Source organism: Catharus ustulatus, chromosome 11 (genome assembly GCF_009819885.2).
Source record: "Catharus ustulatus isolate bCatUst1 chromosome 11, bCatUst1.pri.v2, whole genome shotgun sequence".
Classification (NCBI taxonomy): domain Eukaryota; kingdom Metazoa; phylum Chordata; class Aves; order Passeriformes; family Turdidae; genus Catharus; species Catharus ustulatus.
In genome coordinates this window covers 7,020,876-7,041,405 of record NC_046231.1, presented here as the reverse complement: position 1 = coordinate 7,041,405, position 20,530 = coordinate 7,020,876, and the positions used below count along the sequence as shown (strand labels likewise).

Sequence of the window (20,530 nt, the reverse complement as noted above, 5' to 3'; positions counted from 1 at the left end):
GAAAATGAGAGAAGAGCTAAGGAATTCTCTGAGAATACCAAGCTGACTCATCAACTAATTTAACATGCTTACAATCTCTCAGAATCATCGAACTGCTTATGATAGGGCAGCCTATAGCTCCTTTCAGATATATTTGAGTCATGTCTTATGCCTGAGACTACACAGAAACTTGTGCTTCTCCTCCGTGCTCCTTGCTCTGCTCTGAGTGTTGGTGTGCAGCTCCAGGAAGTGCTGCTCTGGTGCTGGGCTGCAGCTGCACAGCTGGTGGCCACATTTGGTGCTAATGGCATGCTTTGAAGGGACACGTCAGTAGGAGATCAGCATACGTAATGCAGTGGGAGGTTTTCAGCATCTGTACCTGCTCCTCCACCTTCAGAGCCCCAATAACCTCAGTGGCAATGCTCAGGCATTGCAGAGTCAAGATGTAAGAGAAGCAAGTGGAAGCCTTGGCCCCAGTCTCAGACAACAGATGCTGGAGACAATAAAACCTTCTCAGAAAAGGAAGCAATTATTGCAGCTTTCTAGCCAACAATTATCTTGCTCTTATAAATTATGTTGATGTCCATGATATAACACACATTGCTGAGCACATGATCACTGTCGTGGGCTGCCACTGGCTTCCCTGCTGATGCCTGACACACTACTTGTAACCCATTTTATTTAGCCTGCAGGACAAAGGTGCTCTATAAAATGAGACCGGCCTTAAAATCAAGTAGTGTGTCCCTGTGTCCCCCAGCTTTCTCTGCAATATTCTCCTCTAAGTCAAAGCTGTAGCCAGGTAAATTTCACTGTCTTAATCTGGCATTTGCAAATGGTGCCAGCCAAAAAGTCATTTGCATGGGCAAGTTTGCCAAGATTTACTTAGGAATTTATATGAAGAACTAGTGCAGTACCAAAAATGAAGTTTTCTCTCCTTTCAGGTTGCAACCTCTTTTGAAACATCTCTTGCTGCCTTTCTGTTATCATTTAATTTCCACATGCACACATACAGGATTCATTCCCAGTTCTCTTGACTATAACATATCAACCCTCTCGCTAACATCCTTAACCTCTGCCCTGAGAAAACTAATCATCTCTCTTGTTAGCTCAGTCCCTTTTAGAGATGGCAGTGCACAAAGCACACCAACACTTCTCTACTAAGAAGCGAAGTGATGCTTCTCTCTACTGGGTTTGCACCACAGCCTCCATACTGATTTGTGTTGTACAATTCAATCTTCTGAATCACCCTTAATGACATCTATTATCTAAAATCCATTGGGCACCACTACTTCAATTAATTACACCACCTCTCTCTTTTCATACCTGCTCTTGTACGTACCCAGTCACTGCCCTTAATGTCATCCTATTTCTCCTGTGCTAAGCTTCCAAAGTACTCATCCAGCAGCACAGGCAGCCGGCTCTGTCCTCCTGCAGAGCCACTGAGAGTGCTCGTAAGGAGTGTTTTCTTGCCTCCTTTCCTCAAACAAAAGCAATCCTTATATTATAACAGGGAGTGGAGGAAGGTGTTATGGGGGACACTGCCAGAGAGCGGTTCCAACCATTCAATTTGGATTTAGATACACTATTTGTACAGACATGAACTGGGAAGCTTGATGGTCAGATGTGCCTAGGGTTCACTAAGAGTTGAATTTTTACTGAGAGCAAACGGAGTTTTTTAAAATCTCAGATTTTTTAGCTGATGTGTCAATAGACATTTTCTTCAGGGTGGAGAATATTCCTGTCCAATCCTATGCATGGGACTTGATCACAGTAATGTCATATTTCTAGTATCTTAGTATATCTTATAACAATGCAACAGTCAGCCATTCATCAAGCTCAATGAAGCATATTTAAGTTTTCTAGAAGCTTCCCATTCATGTGGTACTGAATTCTTGACTATTCATAATAGTAAAAACAAATGAAGCCCTTTCAGACAGCAGAGGCTGTACAAGGAGAGCTGGTTATTTAGAACAGGAGTGATTTGGCAGACTCAGTATTGTTTGTTGGAGGGCTGTCCCACATAAGAGGTAATTTAGAAGTCATATTTTTAAAAATAATTTTTCTATAGATCCTCCTCCTTCCCCGGATGAATGAATTGAAAGACAGAATAGAGACTCATTGATTATTCTGCCTTCAAGGATCATGAAGAGGTTAATTAGGGACTGATAAAAAAGTTCTCTGGGGCAGGGGTCATGTCTTTGTATGTATTTGCATCATGACTATTGCAGTGTCCCTCTGAGATTACTGGGGCTGTGGGGTTCTTCCATAATGTAAATAATATTAAATTGCACTTTAGAATGTGGCAATTTTTAAATCTTTACCTTTTTAAGAGCCACGTCCAAATTTCTAGGGTGATTTTAATGCAACAAAGAGGTTTGGTTCTCATTTTGATTCCATCAGAGGGCTGTCATCAGTGAAAGAGTTCTCCTGTACTGACATAAATGCAATCTCAGACTTAGGAGGGAGCCCTGTGGATCAAGCCAGCGCTCAGACAGTAATGCTTATGCATCTTCTGGGTGCGTTAAATTTTTTTCCTCGTTGGATCCAAGATGCACCAAGTGGGTGTACCTGAAGAGGTGAGCGCATCATTCCACTTATCCCACTGACAGGAGCTGGGAACCATGAACCTGGAGGTCTTATGGGAGACCTATCCCTGCATCTTCTCCTTGGCAATTATCGGCATTTTTCAGACTCCCCTGAGGGATGAGGGCCCTATCCATGGCATGCAAACACCTGTGGCATTTGATAAGTGCAGATACCACAGATATTTGATGGTGGCATGGTGCTGGGGAGGGACAGTGTCAAAGAAGTTACTGTAGGTGTCTGACACTGTAATTTCTTAGCAATCCTGGTCACTTTGCAGAATCACAAGTTTATGGTTTATGTGCCCTTATGAAGGAACAAACAAAATGAATAATTTGGCTTTTTAGAGGAAGTCTTGATCCTCCTACTTTCTACCTTAAAGAGAAATAGGACAGCAAGAGAAGCAAATCGTAAAAATCAGTATAAAACAATAGCTGGAAAGTATGTATCTGCCTTTCCCAATGTTTAAATTTACTCTGAAAATATTCCTAAAAATTCACCCTCTACTAGCTGGATAGGGGCAACCTTATGCGTCTCTATTCATACAGCTGATTTGGAATCCCAAAAACATAATTTAGCCTTTTAGTCATCAAGAACTGATATCTGTCCCTGCTTTATCATACAGCTTTATTCTTATTCTAGTGATTAGTGACTTTTTTCCCTGCCTTCTTCCTTCTCAATCCTACAGATACTTACCCAAGTAGCCACTTTTCTCTTGATTTTCTGCTAAACTAGTTGTGTCTACTTCTCCTTAGCTCTGGTGCAAAACGAAATCTGCAAAAGAGAGAAGATCAACAATTTTCAAATTGAGACAGAACCATCACCTTTCTTCAGATGCATCCCCATATCTTTTTTATAGCTGTAAAGCAAAACACTGCAAGCTTTATTCCTCTTTGTGCTTTGCTCATTCCTGCAGGTTGCAGTGTCTATGGACAATGTGCCAATGGAGTCTGAATTGTCATCTGGGCCAAAAGTGATTATAGATTGCATCCGCTGGCAAATCGCTTTCCTGGAAACTTGTGAATGTGGCCAATCCCCTGGGAGAAGACCCCCAGTGGGTCTGGGCAGCCACAGGCCCTCCCGAACGTTCCAAGGCATGAGATATCAGGCAAAAAATCTGATGCTGGTCATGGCTTAGTACTTAAACATTTAAGCTGTAACTTGGTGTCTTCCATCTCTTCTCTACTAAGGGGATTTGAGTAAGATACAGGAAAGAAAAGAAAAGTGGCATTTTCTACAGGAAATGGCCCTCACAAATATGTCTCTGCTAATAATTACAGAGCTGGTTTTATTTTGTTCAATGCACTGCCTCAGTTTTGGATCCACATCAAGAGCAGCATATGCTCTCCAAACTAAAATATGTGCATATCTGATTTTTGACAAAAAAATTATTTAATTGATCTCTTCCTACCCTCTCCTCTCCCCCTCCTTCTCTTCCTGTCTTTTTTGCCCATTTCTTTACTAATTCCATAATATAGTAAGCCCCTATTATGAAAGAAATCCGAATTAATTTAAATACAAAATATAAAGAATTAACCTTACAGCAAAACAGATAACAGAAAAAAGAGATAGTTTTTCCCTGTCAAGTGACAGCCTTCTCGTTTATTATCATTTTAACAAATTAAGTTGCAAAATTGGCATTATTTAAGAACTGTACAAAATGTAATGACTCTATGAAATATATTGAATTTTTCAAGTATTAAAAATCCCTTAGTTTTGAAAATGAATCAGTGGAAATGATTCTTAAGGATCCCAAGTTTTTTGTGCCATTTCTATACTATGCCTGCACAAAATCTAATGGCATTTGCTGAGTTAATCCTGGATATTCCATTGTTTTGGTATTTGTACTTTATTAGTTAAATACAACATGTGTGAGAAAATCAAAGGGAAGAGATGTTTTTAAAATAGGAGAAAATATTTATCCTTTAGATGTAAGAAATACTTGTCACCCAAAATAAATCTGGCTTAAACTCTTTAAGTCTTAAGTAAGCTGGAAGTTAAAGTAAGTTTTCAGTGTTAAAACTGTGTCCCTCTGGAAGTGTGCATTTGCACGTGTATGTGCACATGGGTGTGTGTCTGTGGGAAAGAGAACAACATGTACTAAAATGAACTTCTCCTGAACCTTGTTTCAGCAGCCTTGAGAGCTGATATGACGGGTGCCATACAAACAGACCTCAATGATAAAGATATAACCTTCCCTAAGACTACCCAGTTCTAGAAAACTGGGGATGAACTCCGCTGTAGGGTGTATTTCTTATATTTTTATTTTACTGGTGGCTGTGCAGAAGCCCAGACAGTGCAGGGGCAGGTGGTGGGGGCAGCTGCAGGAGCTGGGCTAGGAAGAGCACAGGGAATGGCAAGGGCGTTTCCAAAGGGGACAGAGGATGAGCTGAGGTGGGAGAGGCTGCTGTCTGCAGTTCCAGCAGGATGCAAAGGAAGCCAGGGAGAGTCAGAGACCACCAGGATGGAGGCTGCTCTCCTATGAGGTCATCATCATAAATGTTATAACTCAAAAATGAGAGATCTTGCCAGAAATGGAAAAGATGTGTGGGTGTGGCAAGAGCCACATGAAAGTTTCCCCCTCAAGCTCTCTTCTGGCCTGTCCATGCACTGTGTTACTTCAACTGTCCCTGTGCCATGGCTCACTTGCCAGAAAATTGGGGCAGCTGGTTCTGCTGCCTTGGAGGTGTGCACGATAATCTCACCATTTTTGCTCAGTCCTTGTCAGCGTTTCTCTCCCCAGCCTCTCCAGAAGCATTCCCTGCTAACATGCCTTTCCCAGTACCCCTCTGCTCACACCTCTGCTGCGCCTTTGCCTGTCCTTCGGATACATCTGTGTCTTTGCCCTCCGAGAGAGTGCCCTTTTTTCTGTTGGCAGCCCTTGCATAGGTGCAGTGTGTTGTGCTGCCTCTCTTCCCTGTCTCACTCTATTCACTTTCCTGCTGATGAGACCCATGTTGCTTTGGCAGAAAAACTAAAATACAGTAGTTCATCAATCCAAAATCCACTATGATGCACTTGTCTGACAGTGGGGGTTTGGCTGAAGGTGATTTTGACTATGAGCCTGACTCTTCTCTTTAAAGTAGAAAAGAACTGCAAGACTTTATGTCTAATATAGATTTTATGAAGGATTTTTAAAAGAAGTGTGTCTTTATTGGTGGGCAGCATAGAGAAATTGCTTGATCTCAGAAGATTTGGGGAAGAGAATTGGTTGTGGTGCCAGTGCATGTTCTCAGATTGGAAATGATGAGCGCTTTGTGTCTCATTCTCAGGGGACACAGGGATTCCTAGCTAGAAGAAGAATGACTGTTGCAACTGGTGCCACCAGGGCTGGTTTCCTTCAGCATATCCAAACTGGAGAGAGAGTGGCTGCAGGAGAAATGCCTGAGCCTTTTTAAGTTTTTCAGATGACTCTGGAGAATCTCATGTAAGGGATTATAAGGGCCAAAAATTCACCTATTACAGCCATGGTAACAAAACATATCAGGTTGGGACTGTGAGTGGTTTGGGAGGGAATCTACTCCCTTTCTTCCTAAAATCCTCTGTTCAAATTAAAATGTTGAAAATTCAGTTTTAAAACCAAGCTAATTTTGATCTTCTATATAAGCACTCCTCCTGAGTTTTTGGTAGCATAAAAAGTGATCTTGGTGTCCTTGGGTAAAATCTATGTCCCTTGCAATATTGAACATGATGGTCCTTGCCCTGCAGGCTTCTGCTCTTCACACTAGCAGTGTCTGCATGCCATCAGCACTGAAATAATGGCAAGTCATCTGGAAGCCCTCTGGAATCACTTTATCTTAAAAGGTCATATTTAAGAACAAAAAAAAAAAAAAAAAAAAGAAATAATCCATTTGTAACTTTATCTGGAAAGGGTTAGAATCCAATAGAGAACAGCCTTGTAAAGATATTTGTGCACTTCTTGTTTTGGGTAGTGATTAGTGTGCCATGTTTGTATCACTTTTACAGCCAACTGATGCCTAAAATCAAACTAAGCCTCAGCACAGCAGAGCAAACATCAAGGTAGGGCTGATCTCTGAGCACGCTGATGGCTGGGAGAGGAGCCCGCACTTCCCTTGAAGTTCCAACATCAAAGATGACGAATAACTCCCTTCTCAATGCTCCAGTTTCTCACATCATCTGAGCATCCTTTGGCAGCAACAGTTGGCCCAAGCCTTGGAGCAGCAGCTGTTAAGTCCAGAGGCAGAACTCTGATGCCTGTGGCATCAGATGTACTGGAAACCCTTCTAAACTCTATTTTGAAGTTTCAGTATTTGTGTGGACCTAATTATAAGACATAGATTCCAATGACAGGCTGTGTGTTTGATTATGCATGGTGGCAGGCTTATACAAGGGCTGAATGGTTACTGGCTGCTCTTTAAGGACAGGACATGGCTGGCAGCATGGGGAGACATGATATGGGCTTAGTCTGTGACCAGGCCAGGAGACTGCACTGCAGCTCAGACGAGCTTCCCTGGCTTCTCCCTTGGCTGCATGGCATTGGGTGAGTCCCTTAATTCCTCTGTGCAAAAGTGGGCCTGTGATTAAAATGATATTGCCAGCACCTGCTTGAAGGGCTGCTGGGTGTTTGCATATGCTGAGTACTTCAGGGTCTCTATGGACTCATGGAAGCACATGCACATGTAAGTGGTTACCTTTTACACATATAATGCATCTATTTTGTATATATATGCACACCTATATATGTGTATATATATATTCATATATATACATATATATAAAATAAATGCATCTGCCCATACACACCTATATAATTTCAAGATTATAAACCACACCTGATTATAAACTGCATGTCTGGGTGTTGGTGACAGTCTTGGGTTACAATACAGAGTGTGATAAAAGGTATCTGTTCTATCACCATCTGTTGAGGGTGGGGACAGTGATCCTTATCTCAACGGCAGATATTCTGCTAATGGGCCATCCATTGAAACCAGGCAGGGCATTGTTCTTTGTCTTTTCACAACCCATCCTTCCTCCAGCCAGTCATTGTCTGCTAATGGCCATTGAGTCCCACTGTGGGACTGATAAAATTACTGCATCCCATTGGGAGTTGCTCCAGCCAGGGGGAAGAGCCCAACATTTCTTACCAAGATAAAAACAGAGGCTTTGGGACACTAAGGGAGCCCCTTTCTCCACTGATTATAAGCTGCACTCCGGGTTCGGACCAAAATTTTAGTCAAAATGGTGCAGCTTATGCAGTAATTTCATGAAATTACTGGTATTTGCATGTGTGAAAGCACCTGCAAAGACTTTGGGTTATAACAACATAATCTTGTTTCATTGAGTCACCACATCTGAGGATTATTTCAGTGTTGTGAGGTGAGCTCCACTGATTGCAGGTCCTGGCTTTCAGAAATCAGTCAGCTCGTACCTGTGCACACCTTCTGGTCCTCTCAGTGTGCTCCCTGCTGTTTTCTGGCATGTGCTGGTGCAGCAGGTTCTCAGGGAGGTGTGTGCAGGGCTGAAGCCTGTTCTGACACTACTTTGAAAAGTCTGAATATGCTCGTTTGATGTAGTTGTTCAGTGTAGCAGAAAAGCTCACAATTCATTTAATGTCTAAGGATGCTAGTATTTAAAAATAAAGCATTTATCTTTAGAAGTGCCTTAAGCATGACTAGGAACTAGAAGGCAACCTTAACTATGGAAGACCCTGGGATTTGCAGTATACAGGGGCTTTGTGATAGGTGACTGCTTGGACTGTGGAGCCTTGATACAATGGGATGAATTGCACCATCATTTATACTGATAAAATCCCTCATCATAATGGACAGGGCTCACTGGCACAACAGTTCTTGGAGTAAGAGGGAAATTGAAACTATGGCAAAATCCTGGAGGGCTTAAATATTGTTTTCAGAGGAGCCAGGATGCCAGTAGGTCACACAAAAAATTGTTTATTGAATCATTTAGATGGGAATCTTCAAAGCAGTGTCTTGGAATTAAGTAACTCAAATTTCAGTGAAAATTTCAGCTTAACTTCTGCAGATTCTGTGGAAAACTTCAGTCTCATGGTTTAGCAATGTAAAGTTCAATGGCTCTCTTCTGTTACAGGTGTCAGCGAATAATAATAATAAAAAAATTGAGTTGTAAAATGCTGAATCTACCAAGGATTCTTATTATACATTTATAAAATAAACCCTAATGGCTTTTTGGAGTGGTTATGGTGTAGTCTGTCAATGTATATTAAGATTACTATGATAGCACATAGACTTTATGATAAAAGCATGCAAATTAACATAGAAATCTGCAGAACTTTGCATATTTTCCTGTAATTTAATACAAACAGATCCAGATTTACAGAACCATGTGCACAGAAATCGTGTGTGCACATTTTCTGCGTGTGCATTGCTGACCTTAAGCAGGAGAGCGAGAGAGAAGAGCAGCTCACATGGTTCAGATCTGCACTGAGCTCTGCAGCTCCGCATGCCAAATGAAACACAAGGCGACTTTTGATGGCCAAGCGAGCCATCAAAAAGGTTTTTTTAATGGAAATGCTGTCACACTCTTAAGTAGAGTACTGCTGCCAGGCATCACATCAATAATGCAAACTTTGGAAGACAATCTTGCAAACTAAATAGCCAAGAATTCTGAAGTATTTCTAGAAAGAAAAAAAAAAAAGAAAAAAAGGTGATCATTATGAAGAGGGGGGAAAGCTATCAAGTGAAATTTAATTTTGCATTCAGATTTATTATTGCTGTCTGTTCCCAGTGCTGAAATGCCTGTTTACTTGCAAAGGACAGTTTCTTTCCATAATGAATCATAGTAACACTTAAATTAAGCACAGTAAAAGAATGGTTAATGTCATAACACGCTGACAATTTAACCTGGCCAATATTTTTATTGCCTTGTACAATAAACCTAACAGAGCACAACTTGCTTTTTGACTGGTGGAAAATCGGTTATGAACCGCCAGGGAATGACCAATTTTTCAAATGCAGCCATTCAGTCACACTATAGCCACTAATACTTTTTTTTTCCTGTACACTATTGCTGTTATAATCTTTTGAGGATATTTTATCACGGCAATAACCTCCTCAAAATCAGTCTTTACTGCAGTTAATGACTGGACAGCTGGAGCATTAACTGGCCTTGGCTTTGCCTCTAGCCATTAACTAACAAACCAGTTGTTATCTGCAGGTAACAACCAATTTCTTGTAGAATTTTCTTGATAAAGTGTCTCACTGGATAAAAGTTGTGGGTTTTTTTCCCCCTTCTTTCCTCAGCTAAGATCCAGCAAGTGTCAGATAATACACAGAAAGAATTGCAGAGAAGTAGCAGTGAGTAAGAGTGTTGTGAAATAAGTTAAATTATAAACCAAAATCCATAAAGCGTTGATTGTTTACTTCTGCCAGAATTTTAGCAACATTAATAAAAGATTGCTCTATTATGTCTTGGTCACTTGGGTGTGGTGCATGGGCTGAATTCAGGAGTGGGCTGTGGGGGCTGTGTCACCACGGGGTGGTCCCCTGACAGCATCACCACATGGCACAGCCCTCCCTGGGGCAGAGAGGAGGCAGCAGCAGGGCCATGGCAGCTGCTGGCCATTCAGGCACAGAACGTGGAGTTTTTAAAGTGCCTTTCATCTTCTCACCCGATATTGAAGGAAGACACAAGTTTAATTCTGTATATGTTATACTTTATGGGTATTATTTTTGAGGGTCTTCATAAAATTTTAGCCTTTTTGCTTGCCGTTCAAAGTTATGAAATGTTAACCTCTGTTTTGTTGCACCATTATTTTAAAAGCAGGGTTAGCAGATTCAGATGAAATCAGTATATCACCAAGGGCTTTAAGGAAGAGATCCACGGCATCGTTAAATAGAAGCAGAATAAGTAAAATGTACAAGTGAAACACCCATAAAAAGCCAAGCTCTATCATGCAATAAACAATGATGTTTTAAAACTCTTAATAGGCTTAATAACAGTTTATTATTTTACCTTAACCCATTTAAATGCCTTGTTTTTCCAGCTTTTATCTTGGTGGTTCTGAGCTGTTAATACCACTTCTTAAATTTTCCCCTCTAGGTATATTTTCCAGGAGTGAATATGAGGAAAAAATAAATGCAGCCATGCATTTGCTTTTAAAAAACACAGTAGGCACTGTGCCCAAAACCCTTCTTGGGCTGGGCTGTGGGATACAGCAAATGTCTTGCATCTCTAGTACTTACAGAGGATTTCTGAAACTGAAGGTGAAAATCCTGAATCAGTAGGAGCCTGAATGACAGGTCAGTCTCCCGGGGGTCAGGAGCCTCCCACAGTCTGGGTTTGCAGCCTCCCTCATAGCTCCCATCTGCCCCACACACAGGGACCATGGCTTGCCCTCCCTCCACTGAGGATTTTTATGTGTTTCCAGATGTTTCCACTGGAGTCTTTTGCAAAACATTTTATTGTCAACCAGAAATAAAAAATTAATAACAACCAGAATTTCAAACCAGAGAGTCAATTTCAAATTCTGTTACATTTTGAAATTATTTTAATCTGGGAAAGTCTGAGGGATATTTGGTAGTAAGGGTTGTTCTGTACTTGGAATCACTGTGTGCATATGCAAGTTGTTACCCTTCTTTTGGTATCCATGTAGAACTGGCTCATGCTATGGGAGATTTCCTTTGGACATTGATGTAGGAGTAGACCCCTTCACTGCATGTGTATTAACTATCAATATTAGTTGCAATTCAAGCATTTCTAGCAATTTGAATGGATCCAATGATTTTTAAATCATTCTTAATTCCATATGCCTACTCCTTTAATCTCTTTCAAATTACTGAAAATATAAGGCATCTAAACATTCCTGATCATTCTTCACTGCTTTGGCCCCATAAAGCCAATCTTTTCCAAAGTTAAGCACTTAAAATTTTGAAGTACTCCAATAAATTTAAATTGGCATATTCTGTGCATATCAATTGAGAATTATTAGAGCATTAGTGCCTAGGAGTGATGACTGAGGGCATGCAAACCAGTTCACACATTGATTTTTAATGGCTTTTTATTGATTCTGTGCTTTTTAAACTTGATACCCTTAGGTTGCCACTTACATAGAGTTAACAGGTTTGTGATGATACACCAAGTTCAGAAGAGGCATAGTTTTCCCCTTATACTTTTTCTTTTCTCCTTATGGTTTATTATAATAAATTGCTTAGGTGCCAAATAGCAAATACACTTGGTCTGTGGCTTTAAAATTGGTGATTGTCACTTTAACTGGATATGGCTCATCATGTTTCCTAGGCTTATCTGTAGACCAGATTTCTGTTCAAACCTTTAAGGGTCTCTCCTCCCCCCAGTGTGAACACACTGTGCTCACCAGCAGTGATGGATGCTCCAGACCTGCCCTGACTGGATTCTTAGTAATTTTTAAATGTCAATCTTAATTTGTCAGGCCAAGATATTGCCATAAAGAACAAAGTGAAAATGCACCTTAGTACTTTTACATTTTGAAAATGACTCATTTATATTATGAAGACAGACCTCTGCTCTTTATGTAATTCCACTGCATGTATTAGAATTTTGGTATTAGCCTGTTAACCAGCACATTGTCACTGCAACCTGGGCTGGTGCTAACTGGGGCAGGTGGGTGTTGTACTGGTGACTGCCCTCATCTGGAGGAGGAGGAAGGCTGGGGATGGTGCACAGGCTCAGAGGAATGGCTGGGAGGCCATTTGTGGCATTTCTGGCCTGGGCTGGCAGGCTGTGGGAGGGTGGGCTCTGTGGCAGCTGGGGATGTGCCCAGCTGATGGATCAGGACGGCTCAGGGAAGCACCACTTTGAACCAGTTACACACCACCCTTCCCTGGCTGTGAGATGTGCTCTTCCCAGAGTTTTCCTATGTGGGTCATAACAGGACAAGTGAGAATATTTCTAATAGATTCAATTCTTGTGGGTTTTTCAGTGCTTCTCCCCTGCTGCTTGGGCTGTGTTGTGTGAGTTTTTCGGGAAGCAGCGATTCCAGTTTCATTTCATGGGGAACCAAAGGCTCACACTGCATGGCTGTGATGCTGCTGCCTGTAATTCCCTTGCTGAGGCTGTGCCAGGCAGCCTGGTGACCATGAGGTGCAGGTGTCCCTCTCCCCCCGCCCGGAGAGCCCCTCTGGCTGCGGTTAGGGCACGTAGCAGTCTGAGGAGACATTAATTGCTGTTAACTGCGATGGGAGCTTCTGTATTTGGGCTTTGTTTAGGGCAAATTCCTCTGCAATTGCATTGTTAGAAGCCACGGGTCTGTTAAAGTCGGAGTTATTAGGCCATGTGCTTTCTGTGTGTTGTCATAGTCGGAACAACACCAGTGTAAACGTCTGTGCTGGGAAGGGGAAGTGTTAAGTGAAGAATAAAAACAAGCCCAAATTCCCATTTGGAAACTGCATGCCTCAACAAATACCACTGTTCATAGCAAGTTATTAGCTTCTTGGTTGTAATTCTGGTCCTTTTCTAAAGGGAGGTGGAAAAAAGCATGTAAAAGATTTTTGACACTTCATGGTGTATTGAATGAACAGCAGAAAGCTCCCCAGTCTGCACATTCCCATTTACAGTTTGGATGTGGCTGAGGTAACCCTTCTCTCTCCTTTTCCATGAGATTCCCCATGTTTTCTGGTGGCAGCACCCTATACACCCCAGGATGCATATGAATAACACACTTTGGAACTACAAACCTGAGATGTCCCTTTTTCTCAGGCTGGTATGTAAGAGGCACATGTGAGAGGTGTTTCTGTCCTCCCAGATGGAAAGGAAGTCTCTGCTGTGGGCATTGCCAGGGCTCACTGGTGGCAGCAGCTGCTCTTGCTCCACAGGGCACCAAGGAGGGGAGGATGGCATGTCCTGGGTGACAGGGCTGACCCCACACTGGGGCTGGCAGGGCTGAACGTGTGATGAGGAAGTGGGGAGTAGTTAAATGCCCTCTGGGAAGTCTAGGGGAGTTTGCTGGTGGACTTGGCTGAACTGAGCTTCCATGTCTGTATATGAACTGAACATTCTGAAGTTTACTTATTACAGACCATCCACTCTGCACTGTTACTGCTTATGGCTGAGTTTCTAACAGCTTCCAAATCTTAAATGCCCCCGTTTTTTATCAGGCCAGCTATGTAAGAAGGACCTGCAAGAAGCCTCTTTCTCCCTCTGAACCTACAGTCTTCACCTTCTTTTGTTTTTGCTGTTTGCCTTCAGACTTAGAAGATTTGGAGTGAGAAATGTGATTTATATATTTATTTAGAAGCCACTCTGAGCAACAGCACATTTACTAGCTGGGTTCATTTTTATGAATCTGATTCATTGCTTATTAAACCAATGGAAATCTTTCCATTGTTTTCAGCTGGTTCTGGCTCAGAACTGCTTGGTGCTTGACAGTATTTAGTAGGAGCTGAAAGATTTGAACTTCTAAATCATGCTATATTATGGTCTTCTGCCATGCCTGTTTCTTAATTATATACATAATCCCAGTATTTGTTGCTGTGTATTTCTGGTTGAGCAGTTTCTGTTCAGTTAAATTTTCACAAGTACGGTGTTATGAAACAGTTAAACAAAATATCATCAATATTATATTTGTCAGAAAAGAGAAACTAAATATTGAGATCAGTTTTATCCATTCATTAGTTTATGGACACCAAGTCCTTTGAGGAATGTCACAAATTCCCTTGCTGCCTCTCAGTGCTAGATTTAGCATTTGGATCTTTGATTTAATGGAAAGATACATTAAAAACTGATACAGTCAGACAGATCCCAGTGGGGTGTACATCTATGTCGGCTTTTACGTCACGGTTCTTTCAGCCAAGATTTGGCAGGAGGTTATTTTATCCAAAAGTTGTTCTGGAATGTGCCATGCACTTTTCACAAGCATGCAGTGTCTGTTCACGTGAGAGCAGACGCAGTGCTCAGCCTGCCCCGCTCGGCTCTCCCTGTGTGTGCACCTGAGAGGTGCTCACGGCCCTGGGATGTCACCCTCCAGCTCCTTTGGGCTGTGCCAGAGGGGCTCTGCAGGAGCCAAAATCGTCCAGAGAGCCCTGGCAATTCCCACAGCTGGGATGTGCTGTGAAACTGTTCGCGTTTTTAGCAAAGTTCAGTGTGATCGTGTTTTATTCTTTTATATTGACTTTCTAAATATATTCCAGTAGCTGTCATTTCCCTCAGGAACCTTTACTGAATCCATGGATTTAGAGTTACTACTATAACATATTACAGGACAATTAATTTGTAAGCACTGTAACCTGTCCTAGAAAGCAGATTCTGAGAGGAATACTTTTATCCTTATAATTTAATGTATCGTGTAATGAAAACTAATCTATGTAGTTCAAATTCAGACATTAAAACAAGTTAAAAGGGTCAGTATATACAATAAATTTCCCTTTGCCAATTTACTCAGTTAATTTAGACATTGCCTTTTCACTTAACTCATTAAAACTTTCTTGCCAAGTTTACTTATCTGTGTTAAGGGTACAATTAATATTATAATTTTTAATTATCCACTTGGTTTTATCAGAGCCAAAGTGTTTCCTTAAGTGTGAATATCAAAATAGAGCCTATATTTTTTAAGAAAATGAAGCACTACAATTTCACTAATTCCATAATAACACAAATATTTGTGTATCTTTTTCCTTACTGTTTATACATCAATAGTTGTGTTGTTTTGTTTTATTTTATAACCTTAGCATAATATACTACTGAAAGCTATATTTTGTACTACTTAATTCTGTACCACTCATTCTGATTTATGGCATCATTTTGTTTCCAGCTCACTCCTTATCTTCAAAAGGCTTGATCCAAAACTCATCAAATTCAGAGGAATAGATCCCAGTGGGCTTTGGATTAGACTAGTAGGGTGAAATTGTGGACTTCATGAAGTTTGCATTACATGTGCAGATATGCAGTACTGAGATTACTTGATAGATTTCTAATTCAGCTTCTTCTATTTAGGAGCAAGTTCTTGAGAATCCTGGTCATGCACTTGAAATTTAAGAGACCATTTTAGTTGCATATATTCATCCATTTTCTTACTATGACATTTGAGAATACATTTATTTGCCAGTTTGATTTTATCATCATTATGGAGGGCTCATGTTTCTAATTTCTCCTACAGTCTCTTGAATTGTTAATGTTAACTCCTACTGAACCCAGTCTTGTTTCCTAACAGAGGGATGCCATTCTGAACTGGTATTGATGCTGAGCTTTTAAAAATATTTTCTTCAGGAATGACAGGTTTGCAAGTCATAATAAAGGACAGCTCGTCATAAAAGTATAGAAAGGAATTAATGCAGAAGACACCTGGTAAATAATATTGCAACGTATTTATCTTGTTATTTCTTAGTTATAGATGTACAGAGTGATAGATACAGAATTATGAAATTGATTTAAGTTCTTCAGTGAGGCAGAAGCTGTTTTGTCATCTTCAGTGCTCTTGCTTTTCTTTTTCACCTGACATTGTTAAATTGCAACACCCTGGACATATCTTCCATTATATACCAGCTAGAACATTCCTGGGTTTGCCATTAACTTGATAATTCCTACTATTCTGTCTGGCTATGTATATAGACTGCTGCACATGAGATCCATTTTATTAAATAAATACAGAGGGAGTGTGTTAATATGAAATGATTGTAGCAGATACCAGTAGATAATCATGTGTGCTAAGAGCTACCTCAAAATGCATTTGTGATATATGGCTGTGCTGCCTGATCCATGGCTATTGTGCAGCTGATTAGCTGTGGTGAGGAATTACTCATTCCCTTGTATTAACTACACTGTTTAACTACACTGGTTCCACCAATCAGTATGAAGTATGCCAACTTTGTTTAGCCTGTGCACTTGTGCAATGATGAACAAGTAATGCATAAAACAAACCCTCCTACCTAATCAAACATTCCTCAGAGATTTCAAAACAGAAACAAAGGGTAAATCCATTCCTAGATTATAATGGTAAAACAAACTAAAGTTTGACATATGTATATGGAAACTATGAACACATGATATGAATATTTTTTAAGCAACAACATGTTTGAATTATTAATAAATGCAAAAAATATGTTTTAACACAAAATGGAACAATTGGAAGGATATATTTCTTCAGAAGCACAAGGATCAGGAAAGATCTCAATTGAATATAAACACTTTCCCCCCCACCCTTGCTCTCCATTTTAGCTTTTTCAAATGTCTGTCTCATGGTTGTAGTTGGGAGAAGTTTCCTTTTTTCATCCCTTAGCCTGCAGTACAATCTTCATTCTCCAAGTGTATAATAAATGAAGTTTGTTAACCCTCAGGGTGTGAAACCCATTTTTCTCTTCTTGTCCTAGAGTGTTAGGTGTTGAGGACAGCTGATGAGCAATCCTTTAGGAAGGACTGCAGAGCTATCCAGGAAAGGGCTTATGTTTAATTTTGCCATATATCCTGGTTTCCAGGTTATTTGATTTTAAGATAATTAATGGATCTCTTCATGGGTATATTTTTTCCTAGTCATCAAGAAAGCTCAAAATATTTTATAAGAGTGATTTTATTGGAGAGCAGTAAATATTGATGGAAGGAGATACCAGAAAGTTCAGGGAGTTCTGGACTTTATTTCCCCTTGCCATTAGATGTGAACAAGCACAGTGCTTGTAGATTTGAGGGAGACTGTGATGAGAGACCACTGTAGGCATTTTCACTGGTGACTACACATTAGTTAGAGGCTTTCATTCTGCCCCTCCCTACAATTCTTATTGGATTTTGTGGCTACTGGGTGAACAGATAAAGCACAAAATACTCACCAGTAGAAATGCCATGTATAAATAAAATCCTAAACTGAAACCATCATAAGCATTTCAAAGTCAAGACAACAGTGTCTTTAACATTAATCCCTTAGGGGAAACAGTGTGAGGGAGCAACAATGCCAGCTTCAACTTTGAATTCCCAGTGGTGCATTGGCATGTACCCCAACTTTAACATTAATCAGAAGCTTCTCTGCATTTCATCTCCTCATTTGCAAAAAAATCTTTGCTGAAAGGTTATATAAAACTCATTATTTACCTGAGTGACCAGAAAGGCTCTCATTCCAAGCTCTCGGGTGAATGCTTATTTATAGTTTTTTAATAGGCATTCATTACCTGATGGATTGGAAAGACTCTTTTTGAACCAGTTCCTGTCTATTGGTTAAATACAGATTGATAACTTTTTCTTAAAAAGGTTATTATTAACCAGATAAGCTCATCACCTTTGGATTTCTAAAGCGGTGATTAGTTTTAGCTTCCAAGGTTTTATTCAAGATTTTCACTGGTGTAACTTGAATTTTGCCCAGTGGGCCATATTCTGGAAATTAATTGCAGTAGTGCAATGCTTGCAAAACCCTGACTGCAGCAGTAACATAAGCCTGTTTGCACAAAGAAATACCTCAAACCTGTATTGCTGCTCACATATTGGGTAGTCCAAGCACAGGGCATAGAGGAGGTAAAAGGGTGCAGCCCATTTTAAAATTCCTGTGAGCTTGGTTGGAAACACATTGTTAGGCATATTTTGATGCCTAAAAAGACATAACAAGTCCTATTCACACCTCTGTGCAATTTGCACAGTCTTTGAGCTTCACTGATTTTGCTTGGTGTATCATTCAGCTTTTGGGGATTTGCTTCTAGCTTAAATTACTGTGGAAACAGAAAAAAAAACCCGCACAGTTTTTACAAATGCAGTTTGGCAGTGTGGGTGCAGAATCCCCATGCAGAATACCTCCACGGGTGGCTCTCAGTGGCTGCCATCCTTTGTGAATTGAGATTTACCCCATCTCAGCTGTTCCTCCCTTGTCAGTGCCACAGGCAATGCTCCCTTGGCACAGCTCCACAGGCAGGCAGCTCCAGCTCCTCACCCACCTCTGCAGCTGTTAGCACATCTGTGGGGCTTCAGAGAGACAAGTCCTGGCTGAAGAGGTGTGAAACAACACTGCCATACACGCTCATGCCTTGTGATCCTTGAGGGCTCTTCCAGGGTCTAACTTGTGCCTGAAAATGATGCTCTCCAACAGCATCGGTTGGTGCTTAAATCCAACATAAGGATGAAATGGAATGATAAGAAAAAAGAGCCCTTAATTTGCAATGTTCCTGGAAAATGGGTAGGCTGTTTGAATTCTCTGGGGTTTCCTTTAATTCCTAACATACTTGATAATTTCAAGCCTTGTTTGCTTGTGTTTTATATTTCTAATTTGCAGGGCATAAGGATATCTGTCTTTGCTTCTGTCCTTTTCACGGTCCAATTTTCTTTCATCCTTAAATTTTTAAGTTGGATATTTCCATCCTGTTCACCCTATTTTCCCCTCCGTGGGGTAAATGTCTGTCACTAGAAGGAATCTTGAACACTCATTGGAGAGAACTATCCTTTCTCAGCTGTTCGGGCAGAGTAAGATTTCAACCACCTCAGACAATTGCTACATTTTGGTGTTACTTTCCAGTTGTTTCAGAGAGGGTTTTCCTTCAAATGCCTCTAATTATGCAAAGATGCTTTCCACAAAATAAAAAAAAAAAACCAAACTCAAGTTTCTTATGTAAAATCAAATAGTATCTGGAAAAAACCCTTTTGGGTTAAGTGAGAAAATTGAAAATAAATACCTGAAGCCTTAAAGCCCCTTGAGCTTAACAGAAAGGAAATTATAAAGGTCAGAGTGTTGGTGTTCTTTGACATCACCTCTGCTGCTGTAAAACTTTGGTGGAAATGCTTATGCTAACTATTCATCATATTACTTTTTTGGAAACCAGTTTCCCATTTGGTTAAGAAATCCTTAAAATTCTGTTTAAAATAATGTAATCAAACCCAATTATACAGTTTGCCTCCCTCTGCTGGCTGTGCAGACAGTGTTAGTTGGCTTCTAGTGTGACCCTCTCATTCTAAGCCAGCAGGTTGATTATAGCAGTCTTCATTTCCAGGTGGGTGAGCAGCTATATATGAACAGTGTTATGGAAACAGGAAATTTTTAAAGCCACGAGTCTTTATTTTTGAGTCTTTAAATTATTATAAACATGTTTTTTTTATTAAAGAAGGTCCCTCTAACCTCTCCTGAACTCATATTCTGGACTGGCTTAGGTGAGGACAGGAGAGTCATGTGCAATTTCTTTGAAGAAAGGCCAGGTACTGAGGTACAGCAACAATATTTTGGCAGGAAAATGGCAAATCAAATCCAACTGTCCAAGAGGGCTAGATATGAGCAGAGCTGAACAAATCTTTGTGTGTACACACATCATTCAGGTGCTTTGCATTACACAGAGAGCTCTCCACTTCATCAGTTTTCAGATGTTCTGCTCTGTACTGGTGTCACTCTGTATTGATGTACATTTTTCACATACATATCATAGCCAGCTCTGTCCTTTGTCCTGCTCCCAGAGTCTCTGTAATTCTCCAGGGATGTTGCCTAAATCACTTTCAAGTGTCCAAGTCTAGTCCCTGTGAGGATGTGAAATAGTCCTCTTTGTTTTATTAGCACTCTCAGAAAGCAGCCCTGAAAGAGAACCTATGACACAGTACAGTGGACCCTCCCTAATGACAAAACCAGGGATATAATTTTCTCCTCCAGGAAGTTATTTTTCATATTCTTGGGCATCAGATTAAGTAGAAATTTTGGTCCTGTGTCTGTACCTTGACACCCAGAGTGACTCTTTCAAGGGGCAGGTGCCGTGGTAGATAGAACAAACAAAAAGAGAGAAGTGTCATTTTCATTAAAGCTATTTAGGGGAAAATTAAAAAAAAAAAAATAAAAAGGAGACACGAGTATTATTATTTAGAATTGGTAAAAACAACTCTTGGAAGCAAAGCAACAACACTGAACTTCCATTCCAGCTTTCCTCTGGGAGTCTGTACCACACCATGCTCTCCTGGGCTGTGCTGAGACCATCCTGTGCACTGACTGCAGCTGCAGCTGCGCCCACTGCTCCCAGTGCTCCCAGTGCTCCCAGTGCTCCCCAGTGCTCCCACTGCTCCCCAGTGCTCCCACTGCTCCCAGTGCTCCCCAGTGCTCCTAGTGCTCCCCACTGCTCCC

General features: G+C 40.7%; 1 long non-coding RNA gene across 1 annotated transcript in view; it reads right to left on the bottom strand.

Moving 5' to 3' along the window:
* LOC117001253 overlaps positions 1-20,530 on the bottom strand; it is a 33,833-nt gene that overhangs the window by 5,329 nt on the left and 7,974 nt on the right. Inside the window, exon 2 of the long non-coding RNA XR_004419002.1 lies at positions 3,259-3,336. This is a non-coding gene — a long non-coding RNA (uncharacterized LOC117001253). The remainder of the gene's footprint in view (positions 1-3,258; positions 3,337-20,530) is intronic.